The sequence below is a fragment of the Argopecten irradians genome, chromosome 7 (genome assembly GCF_041381155.1).
Source record: "Argopecten irradians isolate NY chromosome 7, Ai_NY, whole genome shotgun sequence".
NCBI lineage: Eukaryota > Metazoa > Mollusca > Bivalvia > Pectinida > Pectinidae > Argopecten > Argopecten irradians.
The window spans coordinates 18,759,148-18,786,107 of NC_091140.1; the positions used below are offsets into that span (position 1 = coordinate 18,759,148).

General features: G+C 34.9%; 1 protein-coding gene, 1 long non-coding RNA gene and 1 pseudogene across 2 annotated transcripts in view; 2 read left to right on the forward strand and 1 right to left on the reverse strand.

Annotated features, from left to right (window-relative positions):
- Nucleotides 1–5,987: 5,987 nt before the first annotated feature.
- LOC138327059 (uncharacterized) lies at nt 5,988–7,486 on the reverse strand (annotated as a pseudogene).
- A 1,729-nt stretch (nt 7,487–9,215) lies between these two features.
- Nucleotides 9,216–16,084, forward strand: LOC138326840 (uncharacterized). The gene is made up of 3 exons (XR_011208959.1): nt 9,216–9,865; nt 14,607–14,719; nt 15,974–16,084. It is a non-coding gene; the product is annotated as an uncharacterized lncRNA (long non-coding RNA).
- A 1,635-nt stretch (nt 16,085–17,719) lies between these two features.
- LOC138327765 (protocadherin gamma-B7-like) overlaps nt 17,720–26,960 on the forward strand; it is a 56,020-nt gene continuing 46,779 nt past the window's right edge. Inside the window, exon 1 of the mRNA XM_069274118.1 lies at nt 17,720–17,815. The gene's annotated coding sequence lies outside the window, so the exon portion shown is untranslated. The remainder of the gene's footprint in view (nt 17,816–26,960) is intronic.

Sequence of the window (26,960 nt, forward strand, 5' to 3'; positions counted from 1 at the left end):
AATTCCGTCACGGGAGTTTTAGGTAAGTTATATGCAGCTCTCGTTCTTTCTGGCAGAATGGACAGACGTTCCAATTGGTCGACCAATGGGTCTTTGGATGTTACCGCCGATACGCTTTTCTTCAATCTACCTTCGTAGTCATAAACACTGTCCTTCTCCAACTGCGACGAAGAATGGACCTCGAGTTTGTACGACACGCGTCCTCGTGGAGTGGAATAATGCTTGATGTATTGGTCACAAGAATGGAAATCGCGCCTCGCTAGGTGGCGGTTGTATGCAGATTCGCAGGATATACTGCTGACTGGGGACAAACTCTCTTCGGAGAGTGAAGGGCTTAATAAAATTCTGTATGGAGTTCCACACTGCGAAGAGACTTCTGTAATAGGGGTCATTACTGCAACTCTTCCGCATTTACCAAAAGAAAACAGAAACTCTCGTTCTCCTCCGACCACAATTGATGTTGCTATACCCATTCCAGTGTCCTCATTCATGGTTGACTTGGTACCAGCCTTCTGCCCACTGATGCAGAGCGATGCGTAGTCCGCATCACATTCAGCTGGGTCGAGTTTGTAGTAATTCTGCGTTCCACATAATTTCCCACCTTGTGAACTTCTGGTTCTTTTGTCAGCATCGAGTAAATCATCGTATTTATCCTCGTCTGCACCGACACTACGTCCTTTGACTTTTAGTTTACTTAAAGGATCTTCATAAGGTATTCCCGGTGATAGTGGCTGCTTCTTCTGTTCTTCACGTTGACGCCACGAGTCTGCAGTGAAGAAATTATCGGGCGAAGAGGACGAAAATTCATTTGTTTCAAACTGGTTCCGGTCGACTCTGAAGCAGTCTTTTTCGTAGTTCCAATAGGAAGGATCTCTGCTATTGATTTCCCACGGAGACCCAAACTCTTCCGATTGGAAGTCCTCGTTGGAATCGCCACAAAGTGCGATGGATGAATTTCCGGGCCATCGCTTTAGGAAGCCCTGAGGGCGTCCGTACATTGCCGGATTCATCGCTCTGCCTAACCTCCCATTCCGTTGCTATATAGCTTCGTCAACTATGACGTCATAGTTTGAATTGCGTCACAATGAAAACCATGTGTCGGTCATTAGCGTCATAAGTAGCTTTAAATTCCCCAAATGAAAGCATTTACAGGGACCAGTTTCATCAATATTCCTTAAAGATGCTCCATCATTGACGTACGAATGGCAGGGGCATAAAAAGCAGGGGGGAGGGGGGCAGGACGGGGGGAACAAACTTGTCTTTTTTGCCCTCCCCCCCCCCCCCCCATTTTCGACGAGTGAAATGTTCTAAAAATGTACATTTGAAAGAAACAAGAGGCCCAAGGGCCTTAACGGTCATCTGACTACCTTGGCAATAATCATATAGGAAATTAATTAGATACAGTGTCAAGGTAGCCATCTTCGATTTGGGATCAACCAGAGATGTAAGAACACTTTGTCGGGACCATGTCAGGATCATTTCATGCAAGTTTCAGCCAAATCGCGCCGGTAGAACTTGAGAAGAAGCTCAAAATGTGTTTTCAAGATGGCGGCAATGGCGGCCATCTTGGATTTCAGATATACACAAAAAATAACAACACTTTGTCGGGACCATGTTAGGTTCCTTTCATGCAGGTTTCAGCCAAATCGCACCGGTAAACTTGAGATGAAGTTCAAAATGTGTTTTCAAGATGCCGGCTGTGGCGGCCATCTTAGATTTCGGATCAAATCGAAAAATAACAACACTTTGTCGGGACCATGGTAGGATCATTTCATGCAAGTTTCAGCCAATTCGCACCAGTAGAACTTGAGAAGAAGTTCAGAATGTATTTTCAAGATGGGGCTGTGTCGGCCATCTTGGATTTCGGATCGACCCGAAAAATAACAACACTTTGTCGGGACCATGTCAGGATCATTTCATGCAAGTTTCAGTCAAATCGCACGGGGTTGAACTTGAGAAGAAGTTCAAAATGTGAAAAGTTAACGCAAGGCGAACGGCGGACGGCGCACTGCGGACGGCGGACGGACGGCGGACGACGGACGATGACGGACAAAACTAAAAATGTCAATCAAGGGACTATACTATTTCAAAAAAACTTCTTAATAGATTACTTTGTTTATATGTCTCATCAAGACAATCAATTCATTATTATTTTGAGTGCCGATGGCGTGAATCCGATATGTTCAGATCGAGCTGGGTTGTATAATGGTACCCGGTATGCCTACACTCACAATTATCATTTCTAAATGCAGGTAACTTTAAATAAAAAAAATATCATGTTAAGAACGCTTAAAAATCATCAAAATACAAAATCGAAATATTTTTTTCTCGGGGGAGGGGCGAACCCTAGGACCCCACAAAAACCAAAATCTCGCGCCTTCGTCGCTCTCCTGTGGGTGCGGGACGCGCGAGGGGGGTGTTACGAAATATTGAGGAATATTAAGCGACGGGTTACATAAAATTTACACGGGTTCCATTATCATCATACCCGCATAACCTCAACAAAATAAAAATATATTCCTTATATTTAAAGTTTTTCACGTAAACGAATGTTATCTATTCAGGCGACAGTTGCATATTTTTTTTAAATACCAATATTTTTTTCTCTCCCGTCATCGTCAACTAATTCGATTGAACAGTTGAACGGAATTGAGTCATGCATATATATGTTCCCACCAAAAGTGGGGTCATGACCCCACGTTGCTACGCCAGCGACTATTCCCGTAACGTGTTGTACTATCATTATACACTGATAATGATAATACTAGAAAGGTTATCGAGTTATGCTCCATTATCATTATACCCTCATAACCTCAACAAAATCAAAATGTATTCCTTAAACGTCACGGTAACCATGTATTAGCCAAATGTTAATATACACAGGCGTCATACTATAAACATTGAATACCTGCCAAATATACCCATTATATAATGTATGTACATGTATAAAAATATTAAAATTGACTTCTAAAAGATACAGTAAATCATGCAGACAGCTCCTTATTACCACGTCCCTGTACTACGCTGTGGACTTGGGGTCAAAAATATCTCGCCATCGGATATGAAGCATCGGTGGTTCAGTGGTAGAATTCTCGCCTGCCACGCGGGAGGCCCGGGTTCGATTCCCGGCCGATGCACATTTTAATTTTTAATAATTAATTTTTCTCGAAATTTGAGAAACTGTCTTAATGATACGCACAATCTATATTTTAAAAATTAATAATGAAATTGATTTTTCAGAAGTACTTTGATGTACATGTAATTATGATACATGTTTCTGAACAAAACCTAATTTTTAAAAAAAAAAAAGGTGATATATGACGTCGGTTATATTAATGTCACAGTACTTTACATTGCATATGTAGATTGAAGCAATTTTTTCGCCACAATCCTTAATTTATTTATTTATTCATATGAACATACATATATTTTTCAGTCAGATGACATATAACGTCAGCGAATTTAGAACAAATTTCCCAACAATACGTACATCTATATAAGTTTTTTCAAGAAACCTTTAATTTTTGAAAAGGTATATGTAGTGGGCCTTTACAGCACAGTTATCAGTATCAGCGACTTTTGGAGGAACAAGTGAATGGAGAAAATTTGTTTATATTTCTGCTCAAGTGTCACTTCCCATCAGAAAAAAAACAACATAATTTGGATTACATGTAAATGCATATTCAGTATAAAGGATGTATAAGATTCAGTGGACTTATTTGTATGATCAGACAACCTACATTTAAATATTGTAGTGCTTTCAATTTTTACTGACACTGAATCTATCTGTGCTTACATGATGTACATGTTGTATGTATATGAAAGGTCTCATTATTCTAAATGATTGTATCTCTGCAACTCACTACATAAGTTTAACATGACCTATCCAAATTCGAACACTTTTTGAAGATAATTATAAAAAAATGCAGAACTTTATGTTTGTGTCAAGATCCCCCTTATATTTCAAAAATAGATTCCTCTAGTTTTCATTTCATGTTTTGTTTTCAAGTCAATAGACTATTTTTTGCTAAACTGTACTGGATTAATTAGTTGACCTCCTCCTGGAGGACAGTTCTAGTTTGTGTTTGAAGAACAAATTCATTACAGTAAAATTTGATGACTCAGATTTCAAATATATATATGTATGATCTGGATATTAAATACCATTATAATATATTTTGTCATTGACACTTGAAATGTTTATTTCCATTACTATCTAGTATCCCAATCCACAAAATATTTAAGTGTATATATTGTATCAATGTTGGTTTTTTTTTATTTCGTCGTTTTAATAAACTATAAATTTATGATACTGCTAGAGATGCTTTCTTTTTATATTTTGCGTCGTTTATATGATAAATAATTACCCACACTGTGTATATTCATAGGAAAACCCTAAATATATACATAACCACCCCCACCCCCTGCCTATTATTGACAATACAGACAACATCAGTTGAGATTTAAGTTACTGTATATTACACGGCATGTAGTTTATGTACATCTGTTTAGTTCTATTGGTATTGATACAAAATATCAAAGAAACACAATTTAACAAAGCATGACAATTTATTGACTCGTGCACTATCCGGGTCTCGAACTCACGATCTACGGCACCCAATCGCCTAGCCAAACACAGCTGTGCTTCTACCACTGCGTCGCTTAATCCTGTAAATCACTACTAGGGTAAGGCTTCGACCGATACTGCCTTTCACTAACAAACAATGGCGTGCTGACTCTGCAGTGTACACGTTCGGTACACTTCTTCCTGTCTAATGTTAAGGAATGTATCCCGCATGATTCTCCATACGTGTATCAAGGGAAAAGCCCGAAAATATCGAACTGACATGCAAAAGTTCGTCCGTTACTGTGATTGGTGTAATTTCGACCGTGGTGTGGGGAACTTCGACCGACTTGTTGAACTAAGACATTTTCTCTGTTCTGCAGACAAAAAAAAAAAATATATATATATAATAATTGTAAATTAAAACAATGACCAAATGTTAACATATTGCGTGTTTCGAACCTTTTCTCGTATTGTCAGAGTTTACTCAGAGATCGACAAATGATGTGTAAAGTGTTGCCAGTGTGTCAAAACAAGTATGCGAGTGTTACCGTTTTACTTCTGCAATTTGGGTATCCCCAGTCGATGTTCCGACTATTTTGATACCTTGGGTGAGTGCGCAAATTTAGTGCCGTGAAAATTTAAAATCTTAATGAGAATAATTGAAGAAAAACAATGTATTAAATAAAAATAAATAATTATCCACAATTAGCATACACTACTTGCAGAAAAAAAGAAAATAGCCACATAGAAATAAATAGGGTTAAAAACATAGTTGACGTTTACATTTTAGAAGATGAGAGAGAGTTTTTTAAGCTGTCTAAAGTTTTTGAAAATTTCAGATGCGGGTCATCATTTCATGAGATGAAAATTTCAGATATTTCTTCTAAATCTCCCGTCATTAAAACAAGTAGACACCGTGACATTTATTAAGCTTTACGTTTGTGTTTTATTTGACTCGATTAGACATGTATTTGTTGAGAATAAATGGGTTTTATTCCCGGTTTTTTGTCGTCTCGTGTGCTGTTTAGTAATGTAAAGAGGTAGTGTCAAATCCTTCTCACTTATAAATCCTTGATTGACTTTACTGAGTGGAAGTTGCGCATGCACAAAAGATCCAGCAATCGTGGCTATGCCGAAACAATACTAGAACAAAATAGAACATAATATTCAACTGCAATTATTTATAAGATGTTATTGCCACCATTCTTTAACTTCTGAGTTTCGATTTGACAGGAACTTTCTGTGTTCTCCGGCTCCCTCCCCCACCTCTTCAGTCCTTAATTGACCATAACTGTTAATATTACATGATATGCCGTAAAAAGAAAAAGAAAAAACCGTTACAGACATATATTTGTATTGGTCTCTAACACAAGCGGTTTAGCAGTTTTTACTTTATTCAACCTCTACACGCGATTCGTTTTTATTTTCTTTTTTTTTCTTCTTGCTTAGCTTTCCTTTCTGCCTTTTCCCTTTCTTTCTGCTGTTTTGCCTCCAGTTTAAGCCTTTTTCCTTCAATGATTTCACTACTGGTTAAAAGTCTATGACTTGTAATGGCAGACGTAGAATTGTTCTTTTTTTTCGCAGACTTTGGAAGATCGAAAATAGCATCTAAATCGGTGTTCCAATTCCAGGTGTTGTCTGTAAGAGTGAAATTACCATTACCCAGAGCTTGAAGCAAGGTCGGAACATCAGCATCTGGTATCTCCAGATCTGTATTGGTCACAACATGATGCAAGTTGCTCGGGGATATCGCTGACGAAGCAGCCTCAGCTAGGATGTCTAGGGATGTATCCATGGATCTGTCCGGAAGTGCAATGGCCGTTTCCAAAGACGGTACCTCCGAAACGTCATCAGCAATGGCTGCTGATGCTGCATCAGCAAGGATATCCAGTGATGTGTCAAGAACAGTTGGCAGCTCATTGACTGTTTGTATGTCGTTCGGTACATCATGTGTGGTTTCAAATGCTTCCGCTGGAGCATAAGCATACTCGGGAATGGCTGACGGATTGAACGGCCAAATGCCTGTGGTCCGAAACCCACTCTGGATATTTTCCCTTGTTAGTGCTGCATCCCACGAAGCTTTGAAAATCCGTGGCCATGTTGTTTTGTTTATTGTATAGTCTGGGTGTTCAGCCATGAATTCGGAGCATGATCTGTTATAAGCCTTCGAAAACGGCCCAAACACACTCTTGTCAAGGGGCTGGAGATAGTGGCTGGTGTGCGGCGGCATTGCTAATATTATTATGTTTTCCTTCATAGCCTCCTCAAGGAGCTCCAAGACTTCATGTGAGCCATGGGAATCAAGGATAAGCAACTGTGGCCTTTTTGGTCCACAATGTTTCAGAAAAACTTCCTTGAACCACATGGTTCCTAGGATGTCGCACATCCACGCTTTCTGTTGGTATGCCCACACGGTCCCTGTTGGTGCATCCAAAGTTGCAAAGGATTCGACAGCTCTGACAGTGTTTTGCCTTTTACTATGCATAAGGGTGGTAGCTTGTTTCCAGACGCATTGACCGTTGCCATGATGGTGACATTTTCCCGAGAGTTCCCTGTCCGTCCAGAAACGGTTCGAGCTCCATTTCTTGCAACCACTGAAACAGGATTATGCTCGAATTGTTTCCCTGTTTCGTCACAGTTCCAGACGCAGTCTGATGTTAAGTTATGCTCTGTAATGATTTCACCCAATTTTGTGAAATAGGCTGAAACCACTACTCCATTCATTATCCGTGACCTTGTTGTACTTAGCTTTTCTGGTTTTCTCAGGACGATCTCTGGATGCCTGCTTTTGAATCCTCGCCACCAGTCATCTCCGGGAACATTGTTTTTGAATTGGGTTTTCAATTTCATCGTGCTACAAAGCCTAGAAATTTTTACAACTAGCTGCTTTTTTGTCAGACCAAATTTGGCCAGAAACATTTTTGGGGGAAGGGGAAAAGAGTTTTTATAAATTTTGGCTCTGACCTCCCGGGCGCAGGAGGGGCGGGGCCCAATAGGGGGAAAAGAGGTAAATCCTATCAATCGCTACCTGTCCTAGAATTCTGCATAGATTGAAACCAAATTTGGCCAGAAACCAGTCTTCGGGATAGAGGAACAGAGTTTGTATAAATTTTGGCTCTGATCCCCCAGGGGCAGGAGGGGCGTGGCCTAATAGGGGAAATAGAGCTTAATCATATAAATCACTAATAGTCCTAGTGTTCTGCATGGATTGAAACCAAATTTGGCCAGAAACATCCTTGGGGGAAGAGGAACAGAGTTTGTATAAATTTTGGCTCCGACCCCCAGGAGCAGGAGGGGCTGGGGGCAATAGGAGAAATAGAGTTAAATCCTATAAATCGCTACTAGTCCTAGAGTTCTGCATGGATTGAAACCAAATTTGGCCTAAAACATCCTCAGGTGAAGGGGAACAGACTTTGGATAAATATTGGCTCTGACCCCCGTGGGGCATGAGGGACGTGGCCCAATAGGGGATATAGAAGTTAATATTTTAAATCACTACTAGTCATAGATTTCTGCATCGAATGTAACCAAACTTTACCATGCAGGAACATCTTGGGGGAAAGGGAACAGAGGCTGAGAGCTTGTATAAATTTTGGCTCTGATCCCACCCGGGGGCAGGAGGGGCGTGGCCCAATAGGGGAAATAGAGGTAAATCCTTTAAATCAGTACTAGTCATAGACTTCTGCATGAATTGAAACAAAATTTGGCCAAAAACTTTCTTTGGAGATGGGGAACGGAGTTTGTATAAATTTTGGCTCTGACCCCCGGAGGCAGGAGGGGTGGTGCCCAATGGGTTAAGAAGAGGTAAATATTCAATTTGCCTTCGGGAAAGAACAATGAACCTGTATTCAGAACATTACTTGACATTACAAACCAGGTGAGCGATACAAGCCCTCTGGGCCTCTTGTTTAATACCGGCAATGGATTAGATATCAAAAAATATATATCTTAGTAGTCAACACATTATCATCTCGACAATTACGTAGATATTGAATATAAATGGATCTACAAACTTACGATAACCTTATTAGTGAGTGGGAACGGAATTAGTGCGTTTTGTATGTGTCTTTATGTTGCAATTCACTGATTTTGAGAAACAAGCAAACGATAATTTAATTGGAAATAGATAAAAGAAGCTATTTGATTGGCTAAGTGATGTCTTATGTGGCGGGAAATATTTCACCAAGATCCTTACGACAGAAAGGTAAACAAGGTGACTTGACTCTGTGCGTACGTACAGTCGACTTGACTCTGTGCGTACAGTCAGAACATATATTTACATGTCCCTAGTATGTATGTTTTTCTAGTACAGTATTATAAATGAGTACTGCACATCACTTGTTTCATCAAACCTACTTTGAAGAGCATCCTATGTTTTTTTTTTATCAAAACAGCACGTGGTAAATTCATGAACACGTTTTAGAGTTAGCAAGATCAGAAGATGTCTCTGGAAAGGTAGGCTATCTCTCTGGTCAAAGCGTACGTGTGTATGCATTCATGCTTGTAGAACTATTAAGAAATATATTAAAGGCTAATGATATGTGATTTCAAGGACGTATATGAGATCCTTGGTGATTTCAATCACAGATTATCACACACAAACATTTATTTTGCAAGGATTACCTCCCTTGGAACACCATCATATAAGTCGGGAAATCAGAACAACATTAAAACGCAAAAACAATACCAAGGACGTATATGAGAAGAATAAGTCACACGGGGTTTTGGGGAAGTACAAGGCAGGAGCTTTTGTGTTTGTGCACTGACCGTGATGTTGAGCGACGACTGATTTTCCTCTGATATCCGCCGGCGCAACCTTTGATGTAGCTTGCGGGTGCGAGGGTTACCGTCTTACTTTCTGAAGCGGGCCGTCATTTCATGAGCTGTCGTATTTTTTTAACGAAAATTTAAGACATATCCTCTAAATACTCCGTCCTTAAAACAAGTTATAAACGTTGTGAAATTTAATAAACTTTACATTGGTGTTTCGTTTGACTCGATAAGACAAGTATTTGTTGAGAAAAACGGTTTTTATTCCCGGTTTATGTAAAGAGACAGTCACGAATCCTTCTCTCTTATAAATCCTTGACAAAACTAATGTTATTTTAACAAATGCCTGTAATTTTTAAAGTAATTTCAACTTAACATGGAGAATCATATGAAATGATATTTCATAGTTTTAATTTGTGTCTTTTATTAGTTTCAGAAGCAGACTGAATGAAGTGGTTTTTTCATCATGTCGGGCTGAATATTGAGTTAAGACTTAAATGATAGAAGATGTTAGATCTTCCAACATAGGTACAGTATCATAAAACAATTCATTTTTATCATTTTTTTTTATATGAAATAAAACCAGTAAAAACCATTATGGTAAAAATAACATTTTATAACGTATTTAACATTAAAGATGTTCCATCGCCAACAGAGCATAAATGATATTCATCATTTGAACAATAATTGGTGTTTAATCGAGTAAATATATGTCTAATTAAAAAAAATAATATAAAATCATTTATTTCGCCTTTGCTGCATGCACAATCAGTACTTCATTTCATATAGGATATAGTGACACAGAATTTTTTCGGGATGCAATTAATTATTTTTCATGTTTTTAACTTGAAGTAAAATTAGAAGCTCAAACTTTTTCAATGGTGGTAAGCTCAAATTTAATGGTGTAAAGTGTAAAAGTAACTTTTGTAACTGAAGAAAAATACTAAATCGTCTACTCCTGTTTTTGATAGTGAAAAAATACCATTTGTCAGCGGTGGAGCAACTTTGATTTAAGGTCATTTTCTCATTACATGATATATTATACGTAATTTAGTTATTGATGTTGAAAAAGTGTATGAATTCTTTTTGATTATCTGGTATTGGTATATGTACTAATAGTTTTGAAAAATCAGACTATACTAACACACTCAAAAATGTCAGTGAATTTAAATTTGTACTAAATATCTATCACCATCAATATTGCTTTTCTCAATATTATAAAATACTGATATTGTTATTTTGATGAAAAGATCTCATTCCCATACTTCATCATGCACTCATAAATGCAATAAAATATTTCCAAAAATCTGGAACAGTTCACATTCTCTTAACCTGTGTCAATATATAGTATCAAAATCAATCATTTTCACTCCTTCTTCCTTACAGAAATATGTGAGGAAAATTTGATTTCAAAAAAAGAAATTATATTTTCCATTGAGATAAAATAAAACGATTGTACAGCAATTGTTAGTTGTCGTTCACAGCTTGTGCTCTAAATTAGATGTCCATGTAGCGTATGTACCTGCAGATGCGGGTGAGCGAACATGCTGAAAGGCCGGACAGTAGAAGCCCAATGACCCTTTTCTGACCATTGTTGACGCGGTCTTGTTATCAAAACCACTCCGCATTATTAATGCAGCTTTATGGGATTGTCAGCGGTTTATATTCTAATGTGTTTTGAATATATAAAATAATCATTTGTGTGTGCGGGGGATTCTGTCGCATGTGAATCATTTACGACCCCTAAAATCTTGGATTCGTTTCTATGGTTGACAGGTCATGATGATTATAGTTTATTCTATCAGAATTATGGCTCTGTTGATATTTGTAATACGATAAAGATAAATGATTTATTTATTTCCTTTTCTCACTTGGAGGTATTCTTTGTATATTTTGACCTTATGTTTCAGGAGTATATATAAACTGATTTACAATTCTAATTTTCTGTTGTTTTCTCAACAAGATAAATTAGTTTATAATGTGTTTTTTATTTGTCTTGTAAAAATATATTCACATACTGGTGTATATATATATATAGAGAGTTTCATATTCACTTTTTTAGCTGATAAAGATTTAAACTTGAGGTATCTACTTTCAGGATTAAGATCTTTATTTTTTAGAATTTAAGACATTGCATTGAGTTATGTATTGTCATTTTTCAAGGGTAGAGATAAATATGATTAATTATTTATATAACTTATGTATTAATGTCGATTTATTTTTCCGAGTCATATTCAACAGGAGTAAGTACATTAGTATGTGTATAATCAAAGATTTAGATTTATGTATTGTGAAGATTTGTTGCCTTCCCTTTCCCTTGCCTTAGAAGAATAGAATCTATTTGTAAAGAAACATATCAAAGATGAGGAAAATCTCAAATAATGCACTGTCAATGGGCAATAAAAGAATTGAAGAAATTTCGACCTTCATATTTAATTATTTCCTAACTGCAATAATTAATCTACAACCAATTTCCGTGGGCTGTTTCCACACATCTACATATACATCGCAAAAAAACAGTGGGCACCACAGAATTAAAGTGACCCATTCTCAGAAATTCATTGAGTCCTTTAAAATTTCTATGAGTAGAAGATTTAGAATGGGCAGAATAATGACCACTGCCTCCATGAACATTCAATCCAGATTTTATTGTGTAACTCATTTCATATTTATAGCTAAGCTTAACCTTCCTTGTTAATTTTGCATTGTAATAAACCATAGAATCATCTCTTCCTTGGTTATTTTAATATCTGCCCGATTCTAATTGATTGTGTGGAAAGGAGGACATGCTTTTGATTCCAAAAAGAATCGTCAATCTTTCATTACGAATCTGATCTATGTCTAGACCAGAAAGTCATGCATCTGGATGTGTAGCCAGTTTAATATGAGCCATGTTGGATACCGGAGAGGAAGTGACATTTTCTGGACGTGTTAATTAGCTACGACAACTAATTATTCAAACGCACACCTGTTGGTGGTCTCTCAGTCTTTATAATGACTTTATCATGGGTGGAATGGTCTGAAAAGTTCTCTTGTTAAAAGTTCTTGTCCAATTTTGAATATTGACATCCATGATTCTTCAGCTTCAATCTTGATTAGCTGCACCACACCTGGACGCCTTAGACCTGAATTGTCCGAGATTAGAAGGGAGGGCAAAGGATTTAAATTAGGCCCTTTCAAGGAGATGTGGTCAGAAGGGGCTTAGAGTTAAACATATGTACCCCTATCATTCCTTTTCATACAGACCCTTTAACCCGAAGCAAAATTTGGGAGAAGTGACTAACGCTATTTTAAGGGTTCAATGGAATGAATATTTGTGCGTTGTTTGGGCTCAGGTAAAAGGTCCAATAATTTACTTTAATTAGAAGTTGACATAAAAGATTGTTATTGGGGGTACTTGACTTGCTAAATAGCTTTACATTTTAATGAAGATGTTATCAATAGCCAATCTGTTTATTAAACTCTAAAATCACCCTTGGTCTTATTGACATCTACGTTATTAAATTATAGCTTCAACAAATTGTTTTGATCTTTTATGAAACATATTGATGTTTGTGTATTTGATACATTAAATTTATCTTGATTTGGAACCCAAATCTCTATTATGAAGTTTGGAAAATTAAAAAGAAATATCCTTTTTGAGATGACTTGTACATTCCTCATAAAATGTACTTTACCTTGTCCGATACATTTCTTATGATGATAACTATAGTCATTTGAGTAAAACATGAAAAAGTATTATCACGACTTAATTAATAATTTATCTTTTTTTTAGAAAATAAAAATTCATACAATATTTATACTGATTTAATAATGTTTCTTCTATAATGAAGTAAAATTAAAGTCTGAAGGACTAGCCTCAAATTTCAGTCTTAAAAAAAAAATACAGAAAAAGACTGCTGATTTAAATTCTTGTGTGATGAGCATGTAGATTGTCTGGTCACGTTAAACATGTAAATGAAAAAGTACAAATACAAAGTTAATTAAAAAGATGATAAAGGGAGATAATCAATGCCATTAGGTCAGATGTGTGGTCTATGTTGTAGTGTTAACAAGAAGGCTGTCTGAGTCTACAGGAAGGTGTGATGGTCCTGATGGTTTGTGTACATCTTATGTAAAATCACATTCCAGGTGTTGTACAACCATAGAGAGGAGACAAGTGTAAACAAAGCACTTCTGCTCTATGTATAGTCACAGAGATTTCCCTTGTTTGCTAAAAATATCTAGGGGAATTCCTCCTCAGATAAGCTGATAGCATACACATGTCAGACTGTTCTAATCTGAAAACCAAAGTCGGAAATTAATTACATTAAGCTAATTTGTAATGAGCTAAGGTTCTGTACAAATATTATGTAATTATTACATCGTGATTGATGACTCGAACATCACTGATCAGCGTATTTACTCTGTATTGACTTTGTGTACTTAAGGGCACTGGAATTTCATTGATAACATTTGAATAACTCAAGGATGATTCATATAGTTTTCCAGTGTGCCATTTAATGAACATTTAATTATAATGAACATTGAAAATTACTGTTTATTGCTGTCAATTAGAAATCTTAACAGGAGAGAAAATACTAGCCAAATCCTATATTGATTCAGCTATGCATTCATCTATGCAATTTTATCTTCTGAAGTATTGTTGTTTTACATTGGTTTACTTTAGAAACATATATATGAAATTCTTCAATAAAGTCTTATGACATTTTCAGGTAATTTCTGAGATTTCAGTAACATTATTAAAGAGAGAAAATTGGTCAGGTGACTAGATGACAAATCCTTCTTGTCAGATGGTAATACAATAATGACTTTGTGCTCGATATTTAGGATGAGAATAACAACTTAAAACTCAATATTTAGGGTTGGGAATCGTCAGTTTCCTGTCATGTACTTTTAGCAGTTTGACCTTGATAGATGATGACAAAATATAAAATGTCATCTAAAATTTGTCAATTTCAATTAGCAAGTGTGATGTGGACAATATTGCTCTTGTAGTCCGTCATTGTGTTGTAAATTTGATATAGAATTACAACTTGTCTGAAGCTACGAAAGATCGCTATTAAAACTGAATAATAGGAAATAGTATAAATCAATTAAACATTATGGAATTAACAATGCAGTAGGTACCGACTGTAACTTAACACTACAAGATGGCTGTAAATTGAATATGAACCTAAGTCTAGTTTTTCAAATTGCACACAATTAATGAAACCATTGTGTTGAAAGACACGGCTAATTGAATATTTTTTTTGTATTTTAAATCTAGAGGAAGGATTGCGGGGACGGAAGATCTGGGTGGCTGGCGATGATGACTAAGAAAAGCATGGTCGTCGGGATCAGGAAGTTTAACGTGTGCACGATTAAACTTCCATATCCTAAGTAAGTTACTTTGAACAGAGCGGACATTGAGCGGCTTTCTGCCACACAAATAGATAGTAGTTACAGGTAAAATAAAGCCTTTGTTACCTGGTACGCGGGTCCGTTACACCTTCATGTCCCTGATATACCTTTGAACACAAGTCATCTCCTTTTGATCATGCTCAGTAAATAATTACCTTATAAAACAAATCCATACTTACAATTTGGAAGTCCCTGAACATACCTGTACAGGTGTGTAGGTTTGTGCTTATCACCTGTTCAGCCAAAATGGTAATTCAAATAATCGACAATTAATCGTAGTATTAAAATTGATCATGCTATCTAATGTATGCAATATTTAGTGTTATTTTACTGATTATCTTTAGATTTTCTGTAGTGAAATTTTGTGATTTTCCCCTATATCTACCAGCTGTGAAATCTTTCTGGATTATTTATCAAGGATGAAAAAGAAAAAATGAAAGGGAAAGTAAATCAATAATTCAATAAGATGAATATGTGTTGTCTTTTCATACTGAAGAAATTTCAATGAATAGTTAAAATGATAAAATCTTTTAAATAGTAAAGAAAAAAGATTTCAATCTTCTTTTCTGGACACGAATAAGATTTATTGATGAACTGTATAATTTGTTCAGAGGAAAGTTGACAATTAACAAACAGTGAGTGGTATTAAATTTAATGCTAAAATTATCTGATCCCCAGAAAAAAAATCATCAATATTGTTATGTATGCCTATTCTAGCATATTAAAACAACCAACATGGCTGAGGTCCAGCATCATTTATTCCTCAAACCGAGGCTCTTGAGCATGTGACATAATAACAAGGACACACTACTAACCGGATTATGAACCGATTAAGATATACATGACAAATATAAGACTGTTTGAATGATTTTTGATGTCCAAAAGTCAGTAAAAGATTTGCATATTGAATTGTACATGAGTAACCAAAATGATATCTTTAACCCACCATTACTGAAAATAAGATTGCTTTTCCAGACATGGTGTGTTATTGTTTAATGCCATGATTAAGAAATCATAATAACGTATATTCCAGATTATATGCCACAGCTTTTTTACCAGGAAATCAGGAGTGCTTCTTCATGTACAAAACCTGAAATTTAAAATCAGAAAAAGGCCTCTACAGCTTATACTGAGGTAAAATAATTATATACTGTAAAAAATTGCAATAATTACAGGAAGAAAATACATAAAACTAAAGATTTATCAATTGATGATGTTTTCTGAAAATTGCAGACCAGAGCATACAGACCCTGCTAGTCCATTCATCCATGTTGATGATTCGACAAGATGGTTGTCAGGGCAGGGGAGGTCCCTATCACTTACCAACACTTTGAAGGTAAGTGATTATCATTTTCTTATAACATTGAAAAATCTGATTGGGGCAGTATCTTTTTCATGCTACCATGAGGTCATAGGTCATTTGTATTTGAATTGGATTGTTTTGATTGTTATTTCATATACTCAGAAGTTTGTAATACTAATTAAAGCCAATGTTTTTGAGAGTTTAACATGATATTGGTATTTAACAGTTTTCTTAACTCTACAAAACATTTCAGTAGTTGACAGATCTGAGATCCATATGGTTGTTCAATTATCTATAAATTAATTTTACATTTCAATGAATATATTGAGGAGAAGATTTGGTATTGTTTTGGGTGCATCTGTCGCCTGTTCCTGCTGGGTGGGGACAGATGTCAAAGATAAATCTATTGAACATGGATTGTATATCTCAGTGGTCAATATAAGGTTAATAACTCAATACAGATAGTTCTCCCTGGTCAATCATCAATTTGTAATCTTATTCTTTCTGTCCGCAACCATGACTGGTCCTGTGACTGATATACCTTTGAACACAAGTCATCTCCTTTTGATCATGCTCAGTAAATAATTACCTTATAAAACAAATCCATACTTACAATTTGGAAGTCCCTGAACATACCTGTACAGGTGTGTAGGTTTGTGCTTATCACCTGTTCAGCCAAAATGGTAATTCAAATAATCGACAATTAATCGTAGTATTAAAATTGATCATGCTATCTAATGTATGCAATATTTAGTGTTATTTTACTGATTATCTTTAGATTTTCTGTAGTGAAATTTTGTGATTTTCCCCTATATCTACCAGCTGTGAAATCTTTCTGGATTATTTATCAAGGATGAAAAAGAAAAAATGAAAGGGAAAGTAAATCAATAATTCATTAAGATGAATATGTGTTGTCTTTTCATACTGAAAAAAATTCTAATGAATAGTTAAAATGATAAAATCTTTTAAATAGTAAAGAAAAAAGATTTCAATCTTCTTTTCTGGACACGAATAAGATTTATTGATGAACTGTATAATTTGTTCAGAGGAAAGTTGACAATTAACAAACAGTGAGTGGTATTAAATTTAATGCTAAAATTATCTGATCCCCAGAAAAAAAATCATTAATTTTGTTATGTATGCCTAATCTAGCATATTAAAACAACCAATATGGCTGATGTCCAGCATCATTTATTCCTCAAACCGAGGCTCTCAAGCACTTGACATAATAACAAGGACACACTACTAACCGGATTATGAACCGATTAAGATATACATGACAAATATAAGACTGTTTAAATGATTTTTGATGTCCAAAAGTCAGTAAAAGATCTGCATATTGAATTGTACATGAGTAACCAAAATGATATCTTTAACCCACCATTACTGAAAATAAGATTGCTTTTCCAAACATGGTGTGTCATTGTTTAATGCCATGATTAAGAAATCATTATAACGTATATTCCAGATTATATGCCACAGCTTTTTTTACCAGGAAATCAGGAGTGCTTCTTCATGTACAAAACCTGAAATTTAAAATCAGAAAAAGGCCTCTACAGCTTATACTGAGGTAAAATAATTATATACTGTAAAAAATTGCAATAATTACAGGAAGAAAATACATAAAACTAAAGATTTATCAATTGATGATGTTTTCTGAAAATTGCAGACCAGAGCATACAGACCCTGCTAGTCCATTCATCCATGTTGATGATTCGACAAGATGGTTGTCAGGGCAGGGGAGGTCCCTATCACTTACCAACACTTTGAAGGTAAGTGATTATCATTTTCTTATAACATTGAAAAATCTGATTGGGGCAGTATCTTTTTCATGCTACCATGAGGTCATAGGTCATTTGTATTTGCATTGGATTGTTTTGATTGTTATTTCATATACTCAGAAGTTTGTAATACTAATTAAAGCCAATGTTTTTGAGAGTTTAACATGATATTGGTATCTAACAGTTTTCTTAACTCTACAAAACATTTCAAGTAGTTGACAGATCTGAGATCCATATGGTTGTTCAATTATCTATAAATTAATTTTACATTTCAATGAATATATTGAGGAGAAGATTTGGTATTGTTTTGGGTGCATCTGTCGCCTGTTCCTGCTGGGTGGGGACAGATGTCAAAGATAAATCTATTGAACATGGATTGTATATCTCAGTGGTCAATATAAGGTTAATAACTCAATACAGATAGTTCTCCCTGGTCAATCATCAATTTGTAATCTTATTCTTTCTGTCCGCAACCATGACTGGTCCTGTGACTAACCATGTGATTGTAGTATCGGCCAATCAGAGAACAATGCAAAAGAGAGGGATACTGATATTAATAATTGGAAGGTTTCTGATGTTGAATAAGCCTATATGGCCTATATCTGAATTTTCAACATAAGAAACCTTTGGATTATGATATTTGTTGCCTATTTTCTTGTTTTATTGCCGTTTGTAATTACAAAAAAATTGTACAAATTCCCAGAAATTTCACTTTGAAAGACAAGTTTTAATTAAAAAAATCCCAGAAATTGCATTTTTAGCTCACCTGGCCCAAAGGGCCGGTAAGCTTATGTCATGGCGCGTCGTCCGTCCATCCGTCTGTCCATCAACATTTCCTTTAAATCGCTACTAGTACTAAAGTTCTGCATGGATTGTAACCAAATTTGGCCTGAAACATCCTTGTGGGAATGGGAACAGAGCTAGTATTAATTTTGGCTCTGACCCCCCAGGGGCAGGAGGGGCGGGGCACAGTAGGGGAAATAGAGGTAAATCCTTTAAATCGCTGCTAGTCATAGAGTTCTGCATGTAATGTAACCAAATTTGGCCAGAAACAATGATCCTTGGGGAAGGGCAACAGAGTTTGTCCCAATAGGGAAATTTGATGTTAATCTTTAAATTCCTTCAGAAAAAAAAACCAATGATCCTTTATTCAGAACATTAATTGGCATTATAATAACCAGGTGAGTGATACAGGCCCTCTGGGCCTCTTGTTAAGCACTTAAGAGTGATTGTATATCTGTTCTTTACTTACTGGTTATTCTAAACATAATTTTCATCCTCATATATGTAATGGAATTAATTTATCAGGTGCTGCAGACTTCATTTGATCTCATGATAAGCATGGAATTATTAATAATTGCTTAAAATCTTAAACATTTAATTTGCTAAATTGGTAATGTCTATTCAACTAGTTTACATCCAGTGTACAAGTCCAGGCCCCAAGACCATGAAAGGTTCTTAAGTCTAAAGCAGTCTTAAGATTAAAGACTTAGCCAATCACAGATGATGTTATAAAAAGTTACATCACTTTTTATTGATTAAACAAAAACTTAAGTCTAAGAGTGTTTCATGATCCTGGGGCCAGGACATTACATTTAAAATCCCTGCCCAGAATATTTCAAAAAAAGTTATCATAAACCAATATAATAAAATGAGAGAAAGATGATATGATTGTTTATGGATTTTGAAAATAACAATACGGAGATAAAAAAAAAGAATTATATGACATAGTACACTGGATATGAAGTATCATTGGAACTGATGGTACTATTTCTTTCAATGTATTTTCAATCATTGCGTCTATAATTATTCAGTGTAGCAGCTTGTCTGATATGTCACCTCGATGCCTGTCACTATAAAACTTCTGTTGTAGGCCATCTGTGTTAAATAACAAGGTCATACGAGGTCAATTTACATATAGCCTAATGATTGTATTTAAAAAAATTACTTTTCATACAGTCTAGCTGTTCATTTGCATAAATTGGAAACTCAACTAAAAGGTAGAATTTTGTTTGTTTGTCTTTTGCAGATAATGTATCAAGCTTCTACCTTTCATTGTCCCTCTTGTTGAAGATCTCCCGACACATTACTTGTAGCTAGCCCTCAACCTCAAGGTTATATATGTGTCTGAAACCCACATCGGGAAGTTAGAAAACACTGACAGTGATGATTTTCTGGTTTCTCTGACTTTATTCTGACTCATAAGTCTGACAAGTCTTATGATTTACCCACCCCTTACAAAATGCAATCATAAAATTACCAAAGTAAAATCATATTTGGTTCTTCACATTGCAGGCGATGGTTTTCTCTATTTGGAGAAAAAACATTACCCTGGTTTATGAAGTGACAAACCTATCAATAACATTTTAGAATATTAGATTATTGTCCAAATACCAGATTTTGTTTAGTTTGAAGCTGTAAAAAACAATGGAGGATTCTGGTACTGACAGGGAGGATAAATTGTTCCATCATATAACCACTAGATCCTTCCACTTCTGGGTCACAAGTTCGAAACCCATGTGCAGCAGTTGTAAGGTACTGACTGTTGGTTTGTGGTTTTTCTCTGGGTACTCCAGCTTTTAGGATGTTAAACTAGACATGTAAGAAAAATTTCATGTGAAGAAATTTGTTTGGACAAGTTTTTAATCCTTTGAAGAAAATGAATTTAATAGTACATGGACACCGACGGGAAACAGGTTTTAAAAATAAAAAATTTAACCCTTTAGTAATCTTCATATTGATATTAATTACATATTTTAAAAGCTATTTTTCAGCTCCAGGCTAGCTAAAGGTTTTTCTATATTTTCTTACATTAATGATTAACAGATTCACCTTAAAATCAATCAAGAATGACTTTTGATAAAAAAAATACTACTTTATCTATCTCACTTCAGATATTTTTTGTATACATGTATGGTATTTCAAGTCATGACTTATTTTGAGGATGACAATTTGTGATAACAGCTGAAAAGTACATAGGTCAACAAACGCTATGCTGGTACGGTATACAGCTTGTTTTGTAGCGATGTCTCGGGGCTCTTTAGAGCTGATAAATATTTGTTTATATTTCAAAATATACCTCAAATCTACAAAAATGATAGTTTAAGTCTGGGAATTATTTGTCCAAATTTCTTTCAAATAAAAAGGTTGCTTCCCTGTGTCTTTGACAGATTGAAAATACAACATATGTATACTACCTCTCCAAAAGCCAGTAATATCAGTCTTACTGTACTTCAGGGCTGCAAGTTTTAAACCTACAGTTGCCATCTACTGACCATATGCCAATGGTTTTCTTTTGGGCACTAAGGCTTTCCTTCACTGCCTATAAGCCTGGCATGTTCTTAAATGAACAAAATAAATCCAGACTTTCCAAAATTAAATTGATTTTGCAGAAGATGAAGATGCTGGTGGTTCGTGTTAAGAGATATTTTTTTCTTTCCAAGATGTATTTCTTTCAAATTACCTCCAGATCTGTTCAGATATGTAAAATACTTAAAATAGGACTCAGACTAGGAAAAAAGACATGATAAATATCATATGTCAAATTAGAAATTGATTGTAATTTGCATCATGTTTCTTCAATTTTCTTAAGAATCTACACCAAGTTTTAAATCCGAGTTTAGTTTCCAAGGATCGGGTTACTTTGATAATAGTCAGACCCTGCTGGGATCTGGTATATAGCATGTGGATATATACTTAACCTGAATGGTTTTGATGGCAGAATCCATTTGATATTAATGTCCTAATTTGAAATTCAACAATCCCTGCGACCAGCTGTGTAACTTGGACAATACTGTCAGCGTCTGTTTCCTCATGGTTAGGGTTTCGTCTATTATGTCTCATAGAATCTAAAAAAAATTTGGCAATTGTCAACTTGACGGTAATTTCAGTTTTTGTCATTTTCTTTGAAATATTTTTATATAGCTCACAATATCTTTCAACATGTGTGTTAGAGTGAAACATGAAAACTTCATAAGTAGGAAAGTGTGGTTTAGGATGTTTAATTCTTATCATATTCGAAGAACTTTACATTAGTATTCACCGCAAGCTGAGAATGCTGGGAGCATCAAGATCTACGGAATAAAAACATCACCATAACATCATAATAAGTCGAGTTTAATGAGGTAGCGAAGTTTGATGGTGTGTAAATCAGGTGCAGTAATTAAATTGTCGAGTTTGACCAGGTAAATGGGAGGTGTGCTGGTAGATACAGGTAATATGATCTATAAATAAACACATACATCACATGGATGTGCAGAACCAGCTATGGTACTGTGGAAACATAAGATTTCTCTTGATTTTGTGTCATGGTGTCTAGATTTTTCTTCTGCTGATGTTTTTCAAACTCACAATTGTTTATCTCTTTAAACATGTGGAAACAAAATGATTTCTTCCCTATAACAACTTCTCTATAACAGAAACACTAAACTGGGCCAGTTGTATCTTGGAATGAGATACAACTAAACTTTGTTCAAGCAAATGACCTTGAGCTACAGTAAATGTCATCTGACAAATATGCTTAAAAGAAAATCTTTAGAACAACTTCTTCTTTAAATACATTGTACCAAAGATCCAGAGACCTGCTATTGAGTTTGTATAAATAGCCATTTATTGCTATTGAGTTTGTATAAATAGCCATTTATTGTAAAAATCTTCATGAAAATAATCTATTATCTTTCAAGAGGACAAAAAAACTGGCAAGTAATGCAGGCCTTTTTGACCTTTTCTAGTTGTTATAGAGACATTTCACCTTTATATCATTTTTCCTACAAATTTCACAGGAAATTTTACACTGACTCTCTATCATTTAGGAAACAGAAATAAATAAAAAATTACCTACATTAATTGTTCTAACTGTACATCCTTTGACAGACATGTACGTATCGTGTTGTAAAGACAAGATAATGTTCCGTCATTTGACATGCAGTGGAGGAAGTGGACCTGTACGGACATGTAACACCGGTGACAACACAGACACTTTTTGTGGTTGTATTTCACTTGTCTCTGTACTAAAGTACATCATTACCTTTAATGCATGTACTGTCTGTGGGAAAAAGACACTGAAGGTAAAATCTCTAAAAGGGAGATAACCATGAAAAATTCAAGAAATAAATGACTCGGTTGTGCTTCTATCATAAATATGTATAGCATAACTGGCTTTCTATGTATCATATGAATGCTAATGTGGTATTCATTTTAAGGAAAATTGATTAATTCTATTATCCATTAGAGTAAAATGCTTTTAGATTAATTTCTCTTTGACCTGGCAGAAATGTTTTCCTGTAGCCATTAACATAGTAGTCATTTGAATGAACATGATTGGTTGATAGTTTTTGAATGTGAAATTTGATTGGCTAGTACCAAACGTTTTGTCGGTGATTAGGTAGAAATATCCTGATTGTCTACTCCACAGTTAATTAGTTAAGTGCTCATTAACATCTGTTACTGTTAGGCTTATTGCAGCTATTTAGTGCGATAAAATATTTCAATATTTTATGATGATGGGATACAAAGAACTCTTATTATATTAGCTAGGTTAATGCAAATTTAAGATGCTCAATTCATTGTCATTCCCCAGTCTCTTAATTGTTTCAAGGTCAACTTTAGAGTCATCATGAAAAATAAACTTGAAAATATTATTTACTTTGTTAAAAATTTGGTTAATTGAGAGAGTCAATATATTCTCAGATTTAACACCGTTTTTCATTTTTAAGGTAGACTATGATATCTAAGTAATAGTCAGGAAAATGAAATGTATGTTCTGATCATCCTACATAATGTTAATTTCAGCTACAATCTCAGGAATTACTCCAGGTGCACTTCAGTTTCTGCAAATTGATAGACAGAATAATGTTCTTGTTCATTTCTTTATTACACTGTAATTGATTTACCATCTCTTTCTGCATCATTTATTCAATAACAACAATGACAAATTATCATTGGAGCGCATTGACTTGTGTCTTTTATGTGTTGGCGTTGTATCTACAATTTTTTTCTACCATTTATGAGTTGATGTAAATGTATAATCACTGTTTTTCTCTGCTGATGAATGACCTGATTTGGTCAATGGAACAAAACAAATTAGTGATTTACCTTTAATATCCAAATAAATCTCGCTACAAAACAATCAGTAGCAGAGTCATGGTCATTTACGTGGGAAAACATCACAGACCCACGGCGATGAGTAAGCTGACGGCCTATGTATAATATACGTGTGTTAGTAAAAGAAACTTGCACAGTGGTCATCAAAGGTTACCCATTGTGACCCCTCCCTGTTATAGTACTTAATCATATTTGCACCTGTACGCACCTGAGGTACCAGTAAGGTAATGCATTACCTATTGTGTTCTTGCTAGAGGCTTTCTGTTTATACTTAAGAACCTGCATTATGAATCATTTTAACAGTAACATAAGTAAACATGTATCTATATAATGTTGCCTGTATTTTATGAAAATGAAATGCTTCATCTTTTCTGGTTTGGAATAATTTAAATGTACATTGAGAATCAGTTGATTTTTCAAGAAACCATTTTGTTTAATGGTATTTCTTCGTTCATTGCAATAGTTTTTTACTCATTCCATCCAGTTTTATTTTATGTTCAATAGCATTCCTGTTCTGAATCTTATACAATTTCTAATAGTAAAAGCTTAGTTAGGCTTTGCTTCATATTGTCTCATGCATTGAATTTCATGTGACAAAATTAAGGAATTTTCAAGAGTAATGAATGTTGAAATAATTTTGAAGAGAGCTAAATTTTTAAGAAAAAAAATCAAGCCAAAAATTCATGGAATACTCATATATTCAAATTGCCTGCTCTATATTTCTCTGTTAAAGAAATAACTTAATTGATAAAGGGATTGTTTGTATTGATTTGACAGTTACAGATGACAGTCTGCTTCAGTAGAATTATTTTTCTTCTTAATGTCTAATCTGCTAATTATTTAAAGAGTTATCTCCTCTTTCAGGTAATGTAGTGGTTGTGCTGTAATTAGTTTTCAAGGTCAAATTCCCCATTTTTTTTAGAAATTTACCAAGTTATTTTCAAGTTTATGATCATGATAATTGACTTATCTACTCTCAAGAGGAGATAACTCTGTAATATACAAAGATGGATAAGCTGCGTCCTCTGTATACAACATGTGATGATGCGATCGATGGCTGCTATATGTGTATTGATGTATCAACGACATGTGATGACGGGATCAATGGCTGCTATATGTGTATTGATGTATCAATGTCTGGTGGTATAATTAGAATTAATGCTGGATTAAAACACTTAATTTGTCCTCTAGCCAGGCTCTATATTTATCACTAGTAACAGCTGAGGGCATAAGGTGCAGATCAATATCAGATCTGTAGGCTTAGATCTTGTGTCTACATCAGACAGGGACCAAACAATGCTTATATACTTATTGTCTCAAAGAGCTATTGGGTCAAAACTTTACATTTTACATATAATTGTAAGTCTTTATTCTGACATAACATTCAGTGTAGCCATGATTGGTTTGTCTTAAGGTTTCACATCCTTAACATCCAGAGTCATACAAAGATTGTGTAGTGTGTTGTGATGGTGTTCCCTTGTAAAACCTTCTTCTCAAAAACCAAAAGGCCCAGAGACAAAAACATTTTGTCCATAGATAAGCAATGCTGGAGTGGTCCAAAGACTTTTATGTTTGTTTGAATTAATGACCTTGATCATTTTTAAGGTAAAAGGCAACATGTAAAATCAGTAGAGAGCCTCGGTCTCCATACCTCTTGATAAAGCATGTCAGGTTCAAGGATGCAAATAAAAGATACAGGCCTCATAAACCTCTTGTTATCAGATGTTATATTGTACAATTTTTCTGTGACAAGTCTTCAAAATGGAATCACAGTTCATATTACTGTTCATTTATCGCTTAAGAAAGTGTCATATGTCTTCACAAACTGCTACAAAGATAATGAATTTAATATCAATTAACATTATTGAATTCTAAAACGTACTGTACAATGCCTTTCAAATTTGTGAGTAAATCTAGAATTTTAATTGATTTTAAAAGAAAAGGTGAGAGAAGGGTCAGAAATGATTTGGTAAAATGTCATGTTCACTTTAATGTGTATGATGAATTAAAATCTACTTATCTGTGCGAAATGATCCACAGAATTCATTTCAATACGAAAAAATCAATTTCATTAATCATACATCAGTAGAATCTATTTCTAGGCGTCAGGTAAAAAGTAAAGCAATTTATCATAATGTAGGGGTAAGTTTATACATGTTTGAAGTGCTACAATATCACATTAAATTGACAACATTTTCCAGTCACACATGTATAAGAAGCTATTATTTTGATATTTATTGTGAATTCTGACAGGATGTTTTCCCCGATAACCTTGTCACAAATATCCGACAGAGCTATCAGTTCAATCTAATTGTCACTGTAGCCTTTTCCATTAAGATCCCCACTTTTCATGTTATCATTGTAGCAGAAAAAAGTTGTTAACAAATGAGAAGTCAAAATACAGTATGCTAGCCATATTATTGTATTGGCCCATTTAAGTTTGGCGGTTTGGCCATATTATAGTTATATATCAAATGTATATGTATCAGAGGGTTTAAAATCGGTCAGGGTTTATTTATTTGGTTTGGACACTTTATTATTTTGATATCAGTAAATGTGGGTTGTGCATGATCTGACTATCCTAATGGACCCTTGACCTTATTAATATAAATATGTAAGGACTTAAATTCTCCCCCCCCCCCCACCCCCCCTCCCCCCCCCTCCTCCCCGGCAAAAAAGAAAAAAAGAAAAAAAGTCTATTGTTTAATATCGGTATGTAATATTGATTAAACTTTATATAGTCTTATACTTTAAACAATGCTATCTAATATCGCAGATGCAAATGAGAATTTATAGATATTAACAAATTCAAAAAGGAAATTCTTTTAAATATTATTCAGTAAGGTATTAAAACTATAACCTGATAATGTAAAAAAATCTGTAGAACACGCAATATTAAACTGTAAACACGCATTCAGGAAGCAGGGCTGATTATTCATCGTGTCTCGAAGGGATATCATTACATCGACTATAGACATTACTATCAATAAAGACGGCACAGAATTCCGAAATAAAAAACCTAGATGTGTTATAA